Genomic DNA, 14,534 nt, shown 5'->3' on the forward strand with positions numbered 1-14,534 from the left:
CATAGTATATGGTGGAATTGTTGTTGAAAGGTTATTTCTTCTTTTAAAATATTGTTTTTATGTTTCCCACAATATACAACATTTTTCTCAGTTTGCATGTATAAATGCTAAGACAGTTTAGAGGCATGCACAAATGTTCCTTTTCTGAGCTTACTGGAAAACTGACTTAAGGGTTTTCAATTTGTAGAATATATTACTTCCCAGATGTTTTAGATTCTTCCTACAATTCAGAAGCACCTCTCTGATTATGCTAAATATTAATTTACAAAAATTTGCGAATGATTTTAGTTGCCATACCTCATATGAAATCAAGCTTGTAAAGGAAATAAAGCTGTTGATCTTGCCTTTTTCTTTACAGTCATTCCAAGAATGAAATACTTCATGGGTCTGGATTTCTACTTCTACACAAGAACCTTTGATCCCTTTGATATATGTAAAATGTCAAAGGCTGCAATCACTAAGCATTTTAGAAGGGGTACTTGGTTATGTGTGTTTGTGCCATAAACACTAACAGTAGCACCAAGATGCTCTTCGTATGCATAGTTAGTTGACCAAAGCCAAAAAAAAAAAAAAAAAAAGAGAGAGAGAGAGAGAGAGCGAAATGTTGCACTCTTCGAAGCCCCTCTTCCCTTTGTGAGATGATTAGATCTTATGCTTCTCTTTTGTTTTGCAGGCAGGGGCCATCCACATAACTGCCACACCAGGAATCTCCAATATGCAGGGACAAGATAACACCTGTTCTGCATCAGGCCCTGGGACATCCAGCTATATACTGAGGTGAGTGGTCATCGGGATTGCCCTGCTTTCCCTTATATAGAGTTTGGAATCAAGGCTTGGAATTTTCCCCCAGTCATTCCCAGGGACTTGCTAAACAGCCTGGTTTCAGGGACATGCTGGAGCCTCCTAGTGGTGGCCTCTGGGCATGGGAATGCTTGTAACAACAGGGTGACCTGCCAAGTTCAAAGTACTTTGGCAAGAGTTATTATCACTGCAAAGGGGTTTAGGTACCACCTAGCATCTCATAGACTGAGACATGAAGGAAAATGACATATTCTGACCTTGCAGGGTGTGGTGGGAATGATGAGAAAAGGGCTTTGGTGCCAGTGGATGGTTTATCCTGGAGTGTTCCACAGGAACAAAAAAGCAGGATTGCTGAGCCTAATGACAAATTTCGACAAGATCAGAATGGGACTCAGGTGAATCAGATCTCCTGGCAATTTTGATGATTTGAATCTACTTTCACGGTTTTGCTGCTCTGAGCTCTGTGGATTTCAAATGGTCTAATAGGCAGTTTGGCTAATATATTGATTTACATAGAGAATTTACAAATTAAGCCAGTCAATACTAGCTAAGCACCCGCCATATGCTAGATACTGTGTTAAGTGCTATGGCAAATTCCGAGATGAATCACGTTTCCTACCCTGTAGGGGCTCATAGTTTGGTGAGGGATATAAGACATGTAGACCAGTCACTGGAATAGAGGGTAGGAAGTGGTAATGATTCAAGATGAATAGAAATAGACTATAAAGCAAAGTTCAGAGGCGATGTGGGGGTGGTTCAGGCTGGTGGAATGGAGACAAGTGGATAATTTAGTCATTCAGGAGTAAAATTAACACAACTTGGAAACTGATTATGAAAAGGGGCCAGGGGCAGAGGTGAATAAAAAATGCCGTGATGTTTCTAAGAATGCATGGCAGAGGAGTCAACAGGGGGCACCAAAGGTGAAGCATATTTGGAGGAATATAGGAAGGTTCAGTTTTGGACAAGAGGAGTTCAAGGTGGAAATTCAGACTTGGAGTATGGGAGGGAAATGGCTCTGGAGGTACAGAATACAGGCTCCTTTGCATTGGAGAGAAAACAAAGCAGCCGAATTCTGTAAGGTTTCGGAGACAGGTAGAGACGGACCTGTTCTCTGTGGAGAAAGAGTGAGAGGCAGTATGGGAGTGAGTCTGTGCTCAAGAGTCAGACCCACCTGAGTCTGAATTTCAGCTGTTTCATACTCTTTGCAGGCAAGATATTGAACCAACCTTCCTTATTTCTTTCATTTCTTTCTTTCTCTTTCTTTTTTTAACTTTCTTTTATTTTAAATATTTTGTTTTATTTATTTGACAGATCACAGTAGGCAGAGAGGCAGGCAGAGAGAGAGCGGAAGCAGGTTCTCTGCTGAGCAGGGAGCCCAATGCGGGGCTCGATCCCAGGGGATCCTGGGATCATGACCTGAGCCAAAGGCAGAGGCTTAACCCACTGAGCCACCCAGGTGCCCCAAAATATTGAATCTTTCTAAGCCTCAGTTTCCTCATTTACAATGTGATAGAGGATAGCATTTTTCTCAGAGTAGTTGTGAGGATTCATTAAGATGGTATATGTAAAATATTTAGGTTGATGCCTGGCATATCCTCAAGAAAAGTAGAGTATTGCACAAGGGAGGTATGGCGGCTGAGGCAAGGATTTGGTGGAGTAGCCAGGCAGTAGCAGCGGGGGACGGGAGGTGGGAACAGTGGGGTGGGAGCCCTTGAAAACGGGGAGGGCAGCAGGCAGGGAAGCCCTTGGGGTGGGGAGGGATGCTAGACAGTAGCTTGCGGTTAGGAGAGAGGACCTGTGAGGGGGATGGAGGCGAGTCCACGCCTGGCGTGGTGAGCAGGACAACAGGGCATGGAGGGGGGCAGGGCTTCGAAGCCAGTGCAAGGGCAGCGTGTGAACCTGGGGCAGCAGCCGATGGGCAGTGAGGTGACGGTAAGGGTCCCAGGGGCAGAGAAGTGGTGGGGGTAGGGTTTGTTGGGGCCACATCGAGGGCAGGGTGTGCAGTCCAGCCAGGTAGCAGTGGAGGGTGGGTGCAGCAGGACAGCAGCAACAGGGCAGGGCAGCGGGAAGCAATGTCACTGGGTCGCAGTCAGAGCGATGTTGGGGAGGTGCAGTGGGGTGGCAGTGGCGTTGGTGGGGCATAGTGGTTCAGCAGCAGAGTGGGGGGGTTAAGCAGGATGGTAGTGGGTTGGAGGCTAATGGTGGGGGGGTGGGCAGGATCAGCGGGGTGTCGGTCTCATGGTAGTGGGGCAAGGCAGCGGCAGCAGGGCAACCATGGAAGGGGCGGTGGGCTGAAACGCTGGCAGCAGCACCAGGCCAACGGGTGGCGGGGCGGGGATTGGGGGCAGGGGCAGGGCTGCAAGAAGGGGCAACGTGGGCAGTAGCTTGGGGAAGGCTGCAGTGGCGCTGGGTGGATGTGCAGCAGGACAGCAGGTTCCTGGGGGGGGGGTAGCTGTGGGGGGCGGGCCTTGGCAGAAGGAATCAAGGGCAACTCAGTGGGGCAATGGGGCTGTCATGGCATGGGGTGGTAGGTGGGGCCGTGTGGCTCCCCAGGTGGGAGGAGGTGGCAGCCAGGTGATGACCTTATGGTAGGGGGCGGGACCAGTGAGAGAGGGAGCAGAGGTCACCAGAGCCAGGTGAGGGGACAACTGGGCAGTAGTGGCACAGGGAGCTGTAGCAGGCCGTGGTGGGGGAGCTGTGTCAGCCAAGTGGGGCAGCCCTGCAGCGACTGTGAGGGGGGTATGGAATCTAGGCAGCAGCAACTGGGAGTGGGGTGGGATCAGCCCAGAGGCAGTGGCTCAGCAGCTGCAGCAGCGGAGGCGGGGCGGGGGGCGTGGTGGGCGGGCCCATGATGCACGTCAGGGGCGTGGGGCAGCAGCAGTGGAGGGCATGGTGGGCGGGTCCACAACAGACTGGCGTGGTGGGCGGCCCCAGAGTGCACGTCAAGGGGGCGGGGCGGCGTAGCCCAGTGGAGGCTGGGGCCTAGGGCTGCCTGGGAGCAGCGGCAGCTGAGGTAAGGGGGGCAGTGTGCGGGGCACAGCAGGCTGGCAAGGGTGCCAGTGGGGATAGCAATGTGAGCCACGTGGGGAGGGGGGCAGATATTCAGGGCAGAAGTAGCACAGTAATATGCCTGGCAGCGGGGAGGCAACGGAGCAGGGGGGAGGGGAAAGCAGTTAGACGATAGTGGCACGTGGAGGGGAGCAGGACAATCTCGGCATCCGCGGGGCGTCAACGTTACGGCACGGTGGGCGGGGCTACATGGGTCTGAGGAGTTGGCCGCCAGGAGACAACACTGAGATAGGGGGACGGGATCACAGGGAAGGGAGTAGGGGTCAGCAGAGGCAGGGATGGGGGCAGGCAAAAGTGGCACAGGGAGGGGTGGGATCTGCGTGTCAGCCCAGTGGGGTAGCTGTGTGGCACCTCTGGGGGATGGGTGGAATCTAGACGGCAGCAGAGGGGTCGAGGGGGTGGGAGCAGCCCCAGGCAGCAGTGTAGCGACGGTTAGGATGGCGTGGTGGGTGGGTCCATCATGCACTTCAAGGGGGCGGGGCAGCTTCAGCGGGGTGGGCGTGGTGGGTGACCCTACAGTGCACATCAAGGGGGCGGGGACGCATAGCACAGCGGAGACCTGGGGCGTAGGGCTGCCTGGGATCAGCAGCAGCTGAGGTAAGGGCGGCAGCGTGAGGGGCACAGCAGGCCGGCAGGGGTGCATGTGATGGTAGCAGTGTGAGCTGCGTTGGAGAGGAGGGCAGATATTCAGGGTGGACGTAGCACGGTAATGTGCCTGGCAGCAGGGAGGCAACGGAGCGCGGGGAAGGGGAAAGCCGTCAGGCAGTATTGGGGGGCGGGTGTTGGTGGCGGGACAAGCTGGGCCTAAGCCGGGCGTAAACGTCACGGCGTGGTGGGTGGGGCTGCATGGGCCCGAGGGGTTGGCAGCTGGGAGACAACACTGAGGTAGGGGGACGGGATCACGGAGGAGGGAGCAGGGGTCACCAGAGGCGTGGAAGGGGACCGACAGTAGTGGCACAGGGAGGGGTGGGAGCTGTGTGGCACCTGTGGTGGATTGTCGGAATCTAGGCGGCAGCAGAGGGGGTGAGGGGGTGAGGGGGTGGGAGAAGCCTCAGGCAGTGGGGCAGCAACAGTTAGGAGGGGGTGGTGGGCGGGCCCATCGTGCGCGTCAAAGGGGCGGGAGGGCAAAGCAACACAGTGGCCTGGGGCACAGGGCCGCAGTGGAGCGGCGGCAGCTGAGGTAAGGGGGGCAGGGATGTATGGGGGCGGTAGCAATGTGGTGGAAGCATGGGGAGGTGGTGGATAGGGTGCCAGTAGCATGGTAATGCGGCTGGCAGCAGGGAGACAACAGAACCGGGGGAGGGGGAAGCAATTAGGTGGTTCTGGAGGGTGGAGGGGAGGGACCAGCCTGGCATCATCGGGAGGTCAGTGTCTCGGCGTGGTGGGCGGGGGTGGCAGGGCTGCAAGGGTGCCAAGAGGTGTCAGAGAGATGAAAACGCTCAGGTATGGGGGTGGAACCAGTAGGGGAGAGACCTGGGGTCACCAGAGTCGGGGGACGGGGCAACCAGGCAGTAGTGGCGCAGGGAGAGGTAGAGGCCCGTGGGTCGGGAGCTGTGTGCCATCTGAGGGGTTCAGCAGTGTGGCACCTGGACGGGGTGTTGGAATAGAGGTGGCAGGGCAGCATAGGGAGGGTGGGACCATCCCTGAGGCGCAGCACAGAGACAGCTTGGCTGGCTTGCTGGACCTGCTCATAGTGATGCCAATGAGGCGGGGAAGCGAATCACAGCAGAGGCCGAGGCACAGGACACAGATGTGGCTTGGCAGTAAAGGGGCCTTTGTGGGGGCACAGCAGGGTGGCAGGGGTGCATTTCTGGGGAGCAGCAAGTTGGTAGCCGCGCTGGGGGTGGTGGACGTGCTGGGCAGCCACATGCTTGGCAGCCGGGAGGCATTGGAGTGGGGGGAGGGGAGTAGCTAGGCGGTAGTGTCCTTGGGGGTGGGCAGGACTAGCCGGGTATGAGCAGGGTCTCAATGTCATGGTGTGGTGGGTCAGGCAGCAAAGCAAGGGCCTGGCTTTGCTGGGCTTGGTGCTTGTCTACAGGGCGGGACCACTGTTAGCAGCAGCAGTAGCGGGGACCCAGGGTAGCAGCCGAGAGGCAATGGTGGTTTTAAGTGGGGGAGCTGTGGACGGTGGTGCAGTGCGGTGGGAGCGGCTCACGTTGTGAGGGCAGCCTGCCGGTACCAGTGCGCGGAAGGTGGATTAGTACTCATGGGGCGGCTCATGGACTCATGACTCAGCGCGGCAATAGGGGTAGGGGATCGGGAAGGCTCCAGAGTGGGGGAAAGGGATAACATCTAGGTGGTATCTGCAGGGAGGGGTGGGCAGGAACAGCAGGGGCCAGCATGGTAGGTGGGGCAATCATGCAAGTCAACAGGGCAGGGCTGCATAGGGCTGTACTATGAAGACCAGCAGCTGCAGGACACAGGGAAGCAGCAGGACATAGGGCAAGAGTGGGACCCAGGGTGGCAGCAGATCAGAAGCATGGTAGCGGTAAGGGGGCAGTGACGGCGAGGGGGTGTTCAGGGGATTGGTAGTGGGGATGTGGGGAGAGCAGAGAGGGGTGGTAGTAGCAGAGAGGGGTGGTGGGGCATCAGGACAGGAATGAGCATGGTGGTGGGCGGGGTGGGACAGCACGGCTGCACGGGTGCATGTGGGGTGGCAGGCGGGTGGTGGCATGCGGAGATGGGGGGACGGAACCAGCTGAGAGGCAGCGGCACAGCAACTGCTCAGGTAGGCATGAAGGGCGGGGTAGGGCCTTAGTGCATGTCAGTGGGGCTGGACAGTGAAGGTCAGCAGTGGCCTGGGGCACAGGGCAGCAGCTTAGCTGCAGCAGCGGTGGTAAGGTGGACAGTATGAGGGGTGTGCTGCGGACGGCAGGGTCACGAGGCGGGGGCACCCAGGCAGTAGCAGCATTGGGAGAAGGCTGGTATGCGTGGGGCGGCAGCAGCAGGTCAACGGGTAGGGAATCTGGAGGCACTGGGGCTGGGTGGCGGGCCGACAGGCGGGAGCAGTTCGGGGGTGTTTGGTGGGACCAGCAGGGCAAAAGCATCAGGTTCATAGCTGTGTGGGCAGGGCAGGGGCTCTGCACAGCCGCGGCAGCAAGGGGAGAGTATGCAGTGAAGAAATGGTGGGGGCAGGGCAGTGAGGCAGCAGTGATTTGAGGAAGGCAGTGACTTGAGATGGCAGCACATGGGGAGGCAAAGCAGGGAGGTGAAGTGGGGAGGGATTGGCCTGCATGTGGCTGGGAGGGACCAGTGGCGCAGCAGTTACATGGCAATGGCACAGCATGGCTTGGGGGCTGGGTGGGGCAGTGGAGATGGGCAGGAGCAGGGTGACCACGGTAGCAGTGGTGGTGCTGTTGGAAACACAGGTACCAGGGCAGTAGAAGCACTGGAGGGTGGCGCAGCAGGGTGGCAGAGTCCCGGGGGTTGCACAAGGGAGCGATAAGGGCACTGGAGGTGGCACAGCAGGGCATCAGTTGCAATGGGCAGGGCAACAGGGCAGCTGTGGTGAGGGTTAGCCATTGTGGAACAAAGGAGAACTGCTGTGGAGTACCAGGGTGGAGGGTGGCAGCGCTGGTGGCAGCGGCCTGTCAGGAATGGGTGGTAGAAGGGACAGTGGCGGGAGTGTAGGGTGCAGCAGGGTGGCAGTGGGGGATGGCACAGTGGGGTGGCAGTGGTACAGGGTGTGGGGACTAGCCAGGGGGCAGAAGCATGGGGGGGCAGTGATTTGGTAGCAGCGCTATCAAATTGTTGGATGCTTGTGATGGGGCACACGGGACTCCTAGAAATATTTTGGAGTGTGTGCCTTGTAGAAGGTAATAATGAAGATGAGGGTATAGTGACTTAATGACAAGATGGAATTAATCATTCTTCTTAAAAAGGGACCATGATACAAATATTCCTAGAAAGCTGTGAGTGAAAATAACCAGGACAAAAGTTTCACCCTAGAAATTATGCGGGAATATGAGCAAATCCAAATTTAAAGCAGAGTTTTTCCATTTTCATATTTCAGTGTTTTTTTTTTTTATTTAAAAAAATTAAAAATCTAGGGTCACCTGGGTCGCTCAGTCGGTTAAGTATCGACTCCTGCCTTTGGCTCGGGTCATGATCTCAGGGTCTTGAGATGGAGCCTGAGGGCTCGATCCTGGGTGTGGCGTCTGCTGCCTGCTTAAGATTCTCTCTTCCAGGGCACCTGGGTGGCACAGTCAGTTAAGCATCTGCCTTCAGCTCAGGTCAGGATCCCAGGACCCTGGGATGGAATCAAGCCCCACATCTGGCTCCCTGCTCAGTGGGGAGCCTGCTTCTCCTTCTCCCTCTCCTGCTCTGCCTGTTGCGCTCTCTCTGTCAAATAAATAAAATCTTAAGAAAGAAAAAAAAAATTCTCTCTCCCTTTCCCTCTGACCCTTCCCCCTGCTATCGCTTTTTGGAGATTTCTGGTGTGGCAGTTCCAAAGAAAATAGTCTCCAAAAAAAAAAAAAAACCCTCCAAAAAATGAAAAAAATTGCAGCAGAATACACACACATACACACATGTAATTTTGAATTTTAGCATTATTTAATTGCTTAAAATTGAAGAAAATGAGCTGGGGAATTGGGGCAAACAGCAATTTCTTGGGATGTTAACACTGAGTTACCAACAATTACATAAGGCAATGTTAACTGACATCCATTTTGAATAAGAATAGAAAATAGTGTTAGTTGTCCACCTTTCCGGAAAAAAAGTTTTTAAAACATGCAGTTATCGGGGCACCTGGATAGCTCAGTGGGTTAAGCCTCTGCCTTTGGCTCAGGTCATGATCTCGGGGTCGTGGGATCGAGCCCCGCATCGGGCTCTCTGCTCAGCAGGGAGCCTGCTTCCCTTCCTCTCTCTCTCTGCCTTCCTCTCTCTCTGCCTGCCTCTCCTACTTGAGATCTCTCTCTGCCAAATAAATAAATAAAATAAAAAAAATGCAGCTATCCTCAGTAGGACTATATCTATTTATAAGAAACAACTGAATAGTTAAAAATTTGTTCACTGGTGGTTTATAAAGAGGGATTTTGGCAAATGTAAAAATGACCATATTTTAATTTTATCCCTGAAAGTTTTGATGTCTTGTCAACAGCCTTACCATATGAGAAATACTGATTTAAAAAAAACTTAGAGTCTGATCCTTAGCTATTAAAACTGTGCTTATTCTAAAACATTACGCAATTTAGAAATATGAGTATTTTTGTAGATGATTGCTTAAGTTCCCAATTACATTACCTAGTCTTTTTTGCTCTTGTTTAAGCAGTAAAGTTTATATTACTCCAAATGCTTTTTTTAAGGCTCAAAGCTTACTACTTGGGAACTCAGGATCTTAAATATTATTTGTAAATTGTTCCTGTGTTGTAATAAAGTCATGCTATATTAAATTTTATTGATACTTTTGATTAGTGTGAGTATAGATATGATATCATAGTATATGGTGGAATTGTTGTTGAAAGGTTATTTCTTCTTTTAAAATATTGTTTTTATGTTTCCCACAATATACAACATTTTTCTCAGTTTGCATGTATAAATGCTAAGACAGTTTAGAGGCATGCGCAAATGTTCCTTTTCTGAGCTTACTGGAAAACTGACTTAAGGGTTTTCAATTTGTAGAATATATTACTTCCCAGATGTTTTAGATTCTTCCTACAATTCAGAAGCACCTCTCTGATTATGCTAAATATTAATTTACAAAAATTTGCGAATGATTTTAGTTGCCATACCTCATATGAAATCAAGCTTGTAAAGGAAATAAAGCTGTTGATCTTGCCTTTTTCTTTACAGTCATTCCAAGAATGAAATACTTCATGGGTCTGGATTTCTACTTCTACACAAGAACCTTTGATCCCTTTGATATATGTAAAATGTCAAAGGCTGCAATCACTAAGCATTTTAGAAGGGGTACTTGGTTATGTGTGTTTGTGCCATAAACACTAACAGTAGCACCAAGATGCTCTTCGTATGCATAGTTAGTTGACCAAAGCCAAAAAAAAAAAAAAAAAAAGAGAGAGAGAGAGAGAGAGCGAAATGTTGCACTCTTCGAAGCCCCTCTTCCCTTTGTGAGATGATTAGATCTTATGCTTCTCTTTTGTTTTGCAGGCAGGGGCCATCCACATAACTGCCACACCAGGAATCTCCAATATGCAGGGACAAGATAACACCTGTTCTGCATCAGGCCCTGGGACATCCAGCTATATACTGAGGTGAGTGGTCATCGGGATTGCCCTGCTTTCCCTTATATAGAGTTTGGAATCAAGGCTTGGAATTTTCCCCCAGTCATTCCCAGAGACTTGCTGAACAGCCTGGTTTCAGGGACATGCTGGAGCCTCCTAGTGGTGGCCTCTGGGCATGGGAATGCTTGTAACAACAGGGTGACCTGCCAAGTTCAAAGTACTTTGGCAAGAGTTATTATCACTGCAAAGGGGTTTAGGTACCACCTAGCATCTCATAGACTGAGACATGAAGGAAAATGACATATTCTGACCTTGCAGGGTGTGGTGGGAATGATGAGAAAAGGGCTTTGGTGCCAGTGGATGGTTTATCCTGGAGTGTTCCACAGGAACAAAAAAGCAGGATTGCTGAGCCTAATGACAAATTTCGACAAGATCAGAATGGGACTCAGGTGAATCAGATCTCCTGGCAATTTTGATGATTTGAATCTACTTTCACGGTTTTGCTGCTCTGAGCTCTGTGGATTTCAAATGGTCTAATAGGCAGTTTGGCTAATATATTGATTTACATAGAGAATTTACAAATTAAGCCAGTCAATACTAGCTAAGCACCCGCCATATGCTAGATACTGTGTTAAGTGCTATGGCAAATTCCGAGATGAATCACGTTTCCTACCCTGTAGGGGCTCATAGTTTGGTGAGGGATATAAGACATGTAGACCAGTCACTGGAATAGAGGGTAGGAAGTGGTAATGATTCAAGATGAATAGAAATAGACTATAAAGCAAAGTTCAGAGGCGATGTGGGGGTGGTTCAGGCTGGTGGAATGGAGACAAGTGGATAATTTAGTCATTCAGGAGTAAAATTAACACAACTTGGAAACTGATTATGAAAAGGGGCCAGGGGCAGAGGTGAATAAAAAATGCCGTGATGTTTCTAAGAATGCATGGCAGAGGAGTCAACAGGGGGCACCAAAGGTGAAGCATATTTGGAGGAATATAGGAAGGTTCAGTTTTGGACAAGAGGAGTTCAAGGTGGAAATTCAGACTTGGAGTATGGGAGGGAAATGGCTCTGGAGGTACAGAATACAGGCTCCTTTGCATTGGAGAGAAAACAAAGCAGCCGAATTCTGTAAGGTTTCGGAGACAGGTAGAGACGGACCTGTTCTCTGTGGAGAAAGAGTGAGAGGCAGTATGGGAGTGAGTCTGTGCTCAAGAGTCAGACCCACCTGAGTCTGAATTTCAGCTGTTTCATACTCTTTGCAGGCAAGATATTGAACCAACCTTCCTTATTTCTTTCATTTCTTTCTTTCTCTTTCTTTTTTTAACTTTCTTTTATTTTAAATATTTTGTTTTATTTATTTGACAGATCACAGTAGGCAGAGAGGCAGGCAGAGAGAGAGCGGAAGCAGGTTCTCTGCTGAGCAGGGAGCCCAATGCGGGGCTCGATCCCAGGGGATCCTGGGATCATGACCTGAGCCAAAGGCAGAGGCTTAACCCACTGAGCCACCCAGGTGCCCCAAAATATTGAATCTTTCTAAGCCTCAGTTTCCTCATTTACAATGTGATAGAGGATAGCATTTTTCTCAGAGTAGTTGTGAGGATTCATTAAGATGGTATATGTAAAATATTTAGGTTGATGCCTGGCATATCCTCAAGAAAAGTAGAGTATTGCACAAGGGAGGTATGGCGGCTGAGGCAAGGATTTGGTGGAGTAGCCAGGCAGTAGCAGCGGGGGACGGGAGGTGGGAACAGTGGGGTGGGAGCCCTTGAAAACGGGGAGGGCAGCAGGCAGGGAAGCCCTTGGGGTGGGGAGGGATGCTAGACAGTAGCTTGCGGTTAGGAGAGAGGACCTGTGAGGGGGATGGAGGCGAGTCCACGCCTGGCGTGGTGAGCAGGACAACAGGGCATGGAGGGGGGCAGGGCTTCGAAGCCAGTGCAAGGGCAGCGTGTGAACCTGGGGCAGCAGCCGATGGGCAGTGAGGTGACGGTAAGGGTCCCAGGGGCAGAGAAGTGGTGGGGGTAGGGTTTGTTGGGGCCACATCGAGGGCAGGGTGTGCAGTCCAGCCAGGTAGCAGTGGAGGGTGGGTGCAGCAGGACAGCAGCAACAGGGCAGGGCAGCGGGAAGCAATGTCACTGGGTCGCAGTCAGAGCGATGTTGGGGAGGTGCAGTGGGGTGGCAGTGGCGTTGGTGGGGCATAGTGGTTCAGCAGCAGAGTGGGGGGGTTAAGCAGGATGGTAGTGGGTTGGAGGCTAATGGTGGGGGGTGGGCAGGATCAGCGGGGTGTCGGTCTCATGGTAGTGGGGCAAGGCAGCGGCAGCAGGGCAACCATGGAAGGGGCGGTGGGCTGAAACGCTGGCAGCAGCACCAGGCCAACGGGTGGCGGGGCGGGGATTGGGGGCAGGGGCAGGGCTGCAAGAAGGGGCAACGTGGGCAGTAGCTTGGGGAAGGCTGCAGTGGCGCTGGGTGGATGTGCAGCAGGACAGCAGGTCCTGGGGGGGGGTAGCTGTGGGGGGCGGGCCTTGGCAGAAGGAATCAAGGGCAACTCAGTGGGGCAATGGGGCTGTCATGGCATGGGGTGGTAGGTGGGGCCGTGTGGCTCCCCAGGTGGGAGGAGGTGGCAGCCAGGTGATGACCTTATGGTAGGGGGCGGGACCAGTGAGAGAGGGAGCAGAGGTCACCAGAGCCAGGTGAGGGGACAACTGGGCAGTAGTGGCACAGGGAGCTGTAGCAGGCCGTGGTGGGGGAGCTGTGTCAGCCAAGTGGGGCAGCCCTGCAGCGACTGTGAGGGGGGTATGGAATCTAGGCAGCAGCAACTGGGAGTGGGGTGGGATCAGCCCAGAGGCAGTGGCTCAGCAGCTGCAGCAGCGGAGGCGGGGCGGGGGGCGTGGTGGGCGGGCCCATGATGCACGTCAGGGGCGTGGGGCAGCAGCAGTGGAGGGCATGGTGGGCGGGTCCACAACAGACTGGCGTGGTGGGCGGCCCCAGAGTGCACGTCAAGGGGGCGGGGCGGCGTAGCCCAGTGGAGGCTGGGGCCTAGGGCTGCCTGGGAGCAGCGGCAGCTGAGGTAAGGGGGGCAGTGTGCGGGGCACAGCAGGCTGGCAAGGGTGCCAGTGGGGATAGCAATGTGAGCCACGTGGGGAGGGGGGCAGATATTCAGGGCAGAAGTAGCACAGTAATATGCCTGGCAGCGGGGAGGCAACGGAGCAGGGGGGAGGGGAAAGCAGTTAGACGATAGTGGCACGTGGAGGGGAGCAGGACAATCTCTGCATCCGCGGGGCGTCAACGTTACGGCACGGTGGGCGGGGCTACATGGGTCTGAGGAGTTGGCCGCCAGGAGACAACACTGAGATAGGGGGACGGGATCACAGGGAAGGGAGTAGGGGTCAGCAGAGGCAGGGATGGGGGCAGGCAAAAGTGGCACAGGGAGGGGTGGGATCTGCGTGTCAGCCCAGTGGGGTAGCTGTGTGGCACCTCTGGGGGATGGGTGGAATCTAGACGGCAGCAGAGGGGTCGAGGGGGTGGGAGCAGCCCCAGGCAGCAGTGTAGCGACGGTTAGGATGGCGTGGTGGGTGGGTCCATCATGCACTTCAAGGGGGCGGGGCAGCTTCAGCGGGGTGGGCGTGGTGGGTGACCCTACAGTGCACATCAAGGGGGCGGGGACGCATAGCACAGCGGAGACCTGGGGCGTAGGGCTGCCTGGGATCAGCAGCAGCTGAGGTAAGGGCGGCAGCGTGAGGGGCACAGCAGGCCGGCAGGGGTGCATGTGATGGTAGCAGTGTGAGCTGCGTTGGAGAGGAGGGCAGATATTCAGGGTGGACGTAGCACGGTAATGTGCCTGGCAGCAGGGAGGCAACGGAGCGCGGGGAAGGGGAAAGCCGTCAGGCAGTATTGGGGGGGGGGTGTTGGTGGCGGGACAAGCTGGGCCTAAGCCGGGCGTAAACGTCACGGCGTGGTGGGTGGGGCTGCATGGGCCTGAGGGGTTGGCAGCTGGGAGACAACACTGAGGTAGGGGGACGGGATCACGGAGGAGGGAGCAGGGGTCACCAGAGGCGTGGAAGGGGACAGACAGTAGTGGCACAGGGAGGGGTGGGAGCTGTGTGGCACCTGTGTGGATTGTCGGAATCTAGGTTGCAGCAGAGGGGGTGAGGGGGTGAGGGGGTGGGAGAAGCCTCAGGCAGTGGGGCAGCAACAGTTAGGAGGGGGTGGTGGGCGGGCCCATCGTGCGCGTCAAAGGGGCGGGAGGGCAAAGCAACACAGTGGCCTGGGGCACAGGGCCGCAGTGGAGCGGCGGCAGCTGAGGTAAGGGGGGCAGGGATGTATGGGGGCGGTAGCAATGTGGTGGAAGCATGGGGAGGTGGTGGATAGGGTGCCAGTAGCATGGTAATGCGGCTGGCAGCAGGGAGACAACGGAACCGGGGGAGGGGGAAGCAATTAGGTGGTTCTGGAGGGTGGAGGGGAGGGACCAGCCTGGCATCATCGGGA

The 14,534-nt window shown here is 54.1% G+C and overlaps 1 long non-coding RNA gene across 1 annotated transcript in view; it reads left to right on the forward strand.

Annotated features, from left to right (window-relative positions):
• Positions 1 to 233: 233 nt before the first annotated feature.
• LOC122900614 overlaps positions 234 to 14,534 on the forward strand; it is a 191,447-nt gene continuing 177,146 nt past the window's right edge. The window contains exons 1-2 of the long non-coding RNA XR_006383272.1: positions 234 to 777; positions 9,979 to 10,082. This is a non-coding gene — a long non-coding RNA (uncharacterized LOC122900614). The remainder of the gene's footprint in view (positions 778 to 9,978; positions 10,083 to 14,534) is intronic.

The sequence above is a fragment of the Neovison vison genome, chromosome 2, assembly GCF_020171115.1.
Source record: "Neovison vison isolate M4711 chromosome 2, ASM_NN_V1, whole genome shotgun sequence".
Taxonomy (NCBI): Eukaryota; Metazoa; Chordata; class Mammalia; order Carnivora; family Mustelidae; genus Neogale; species Neogale vison.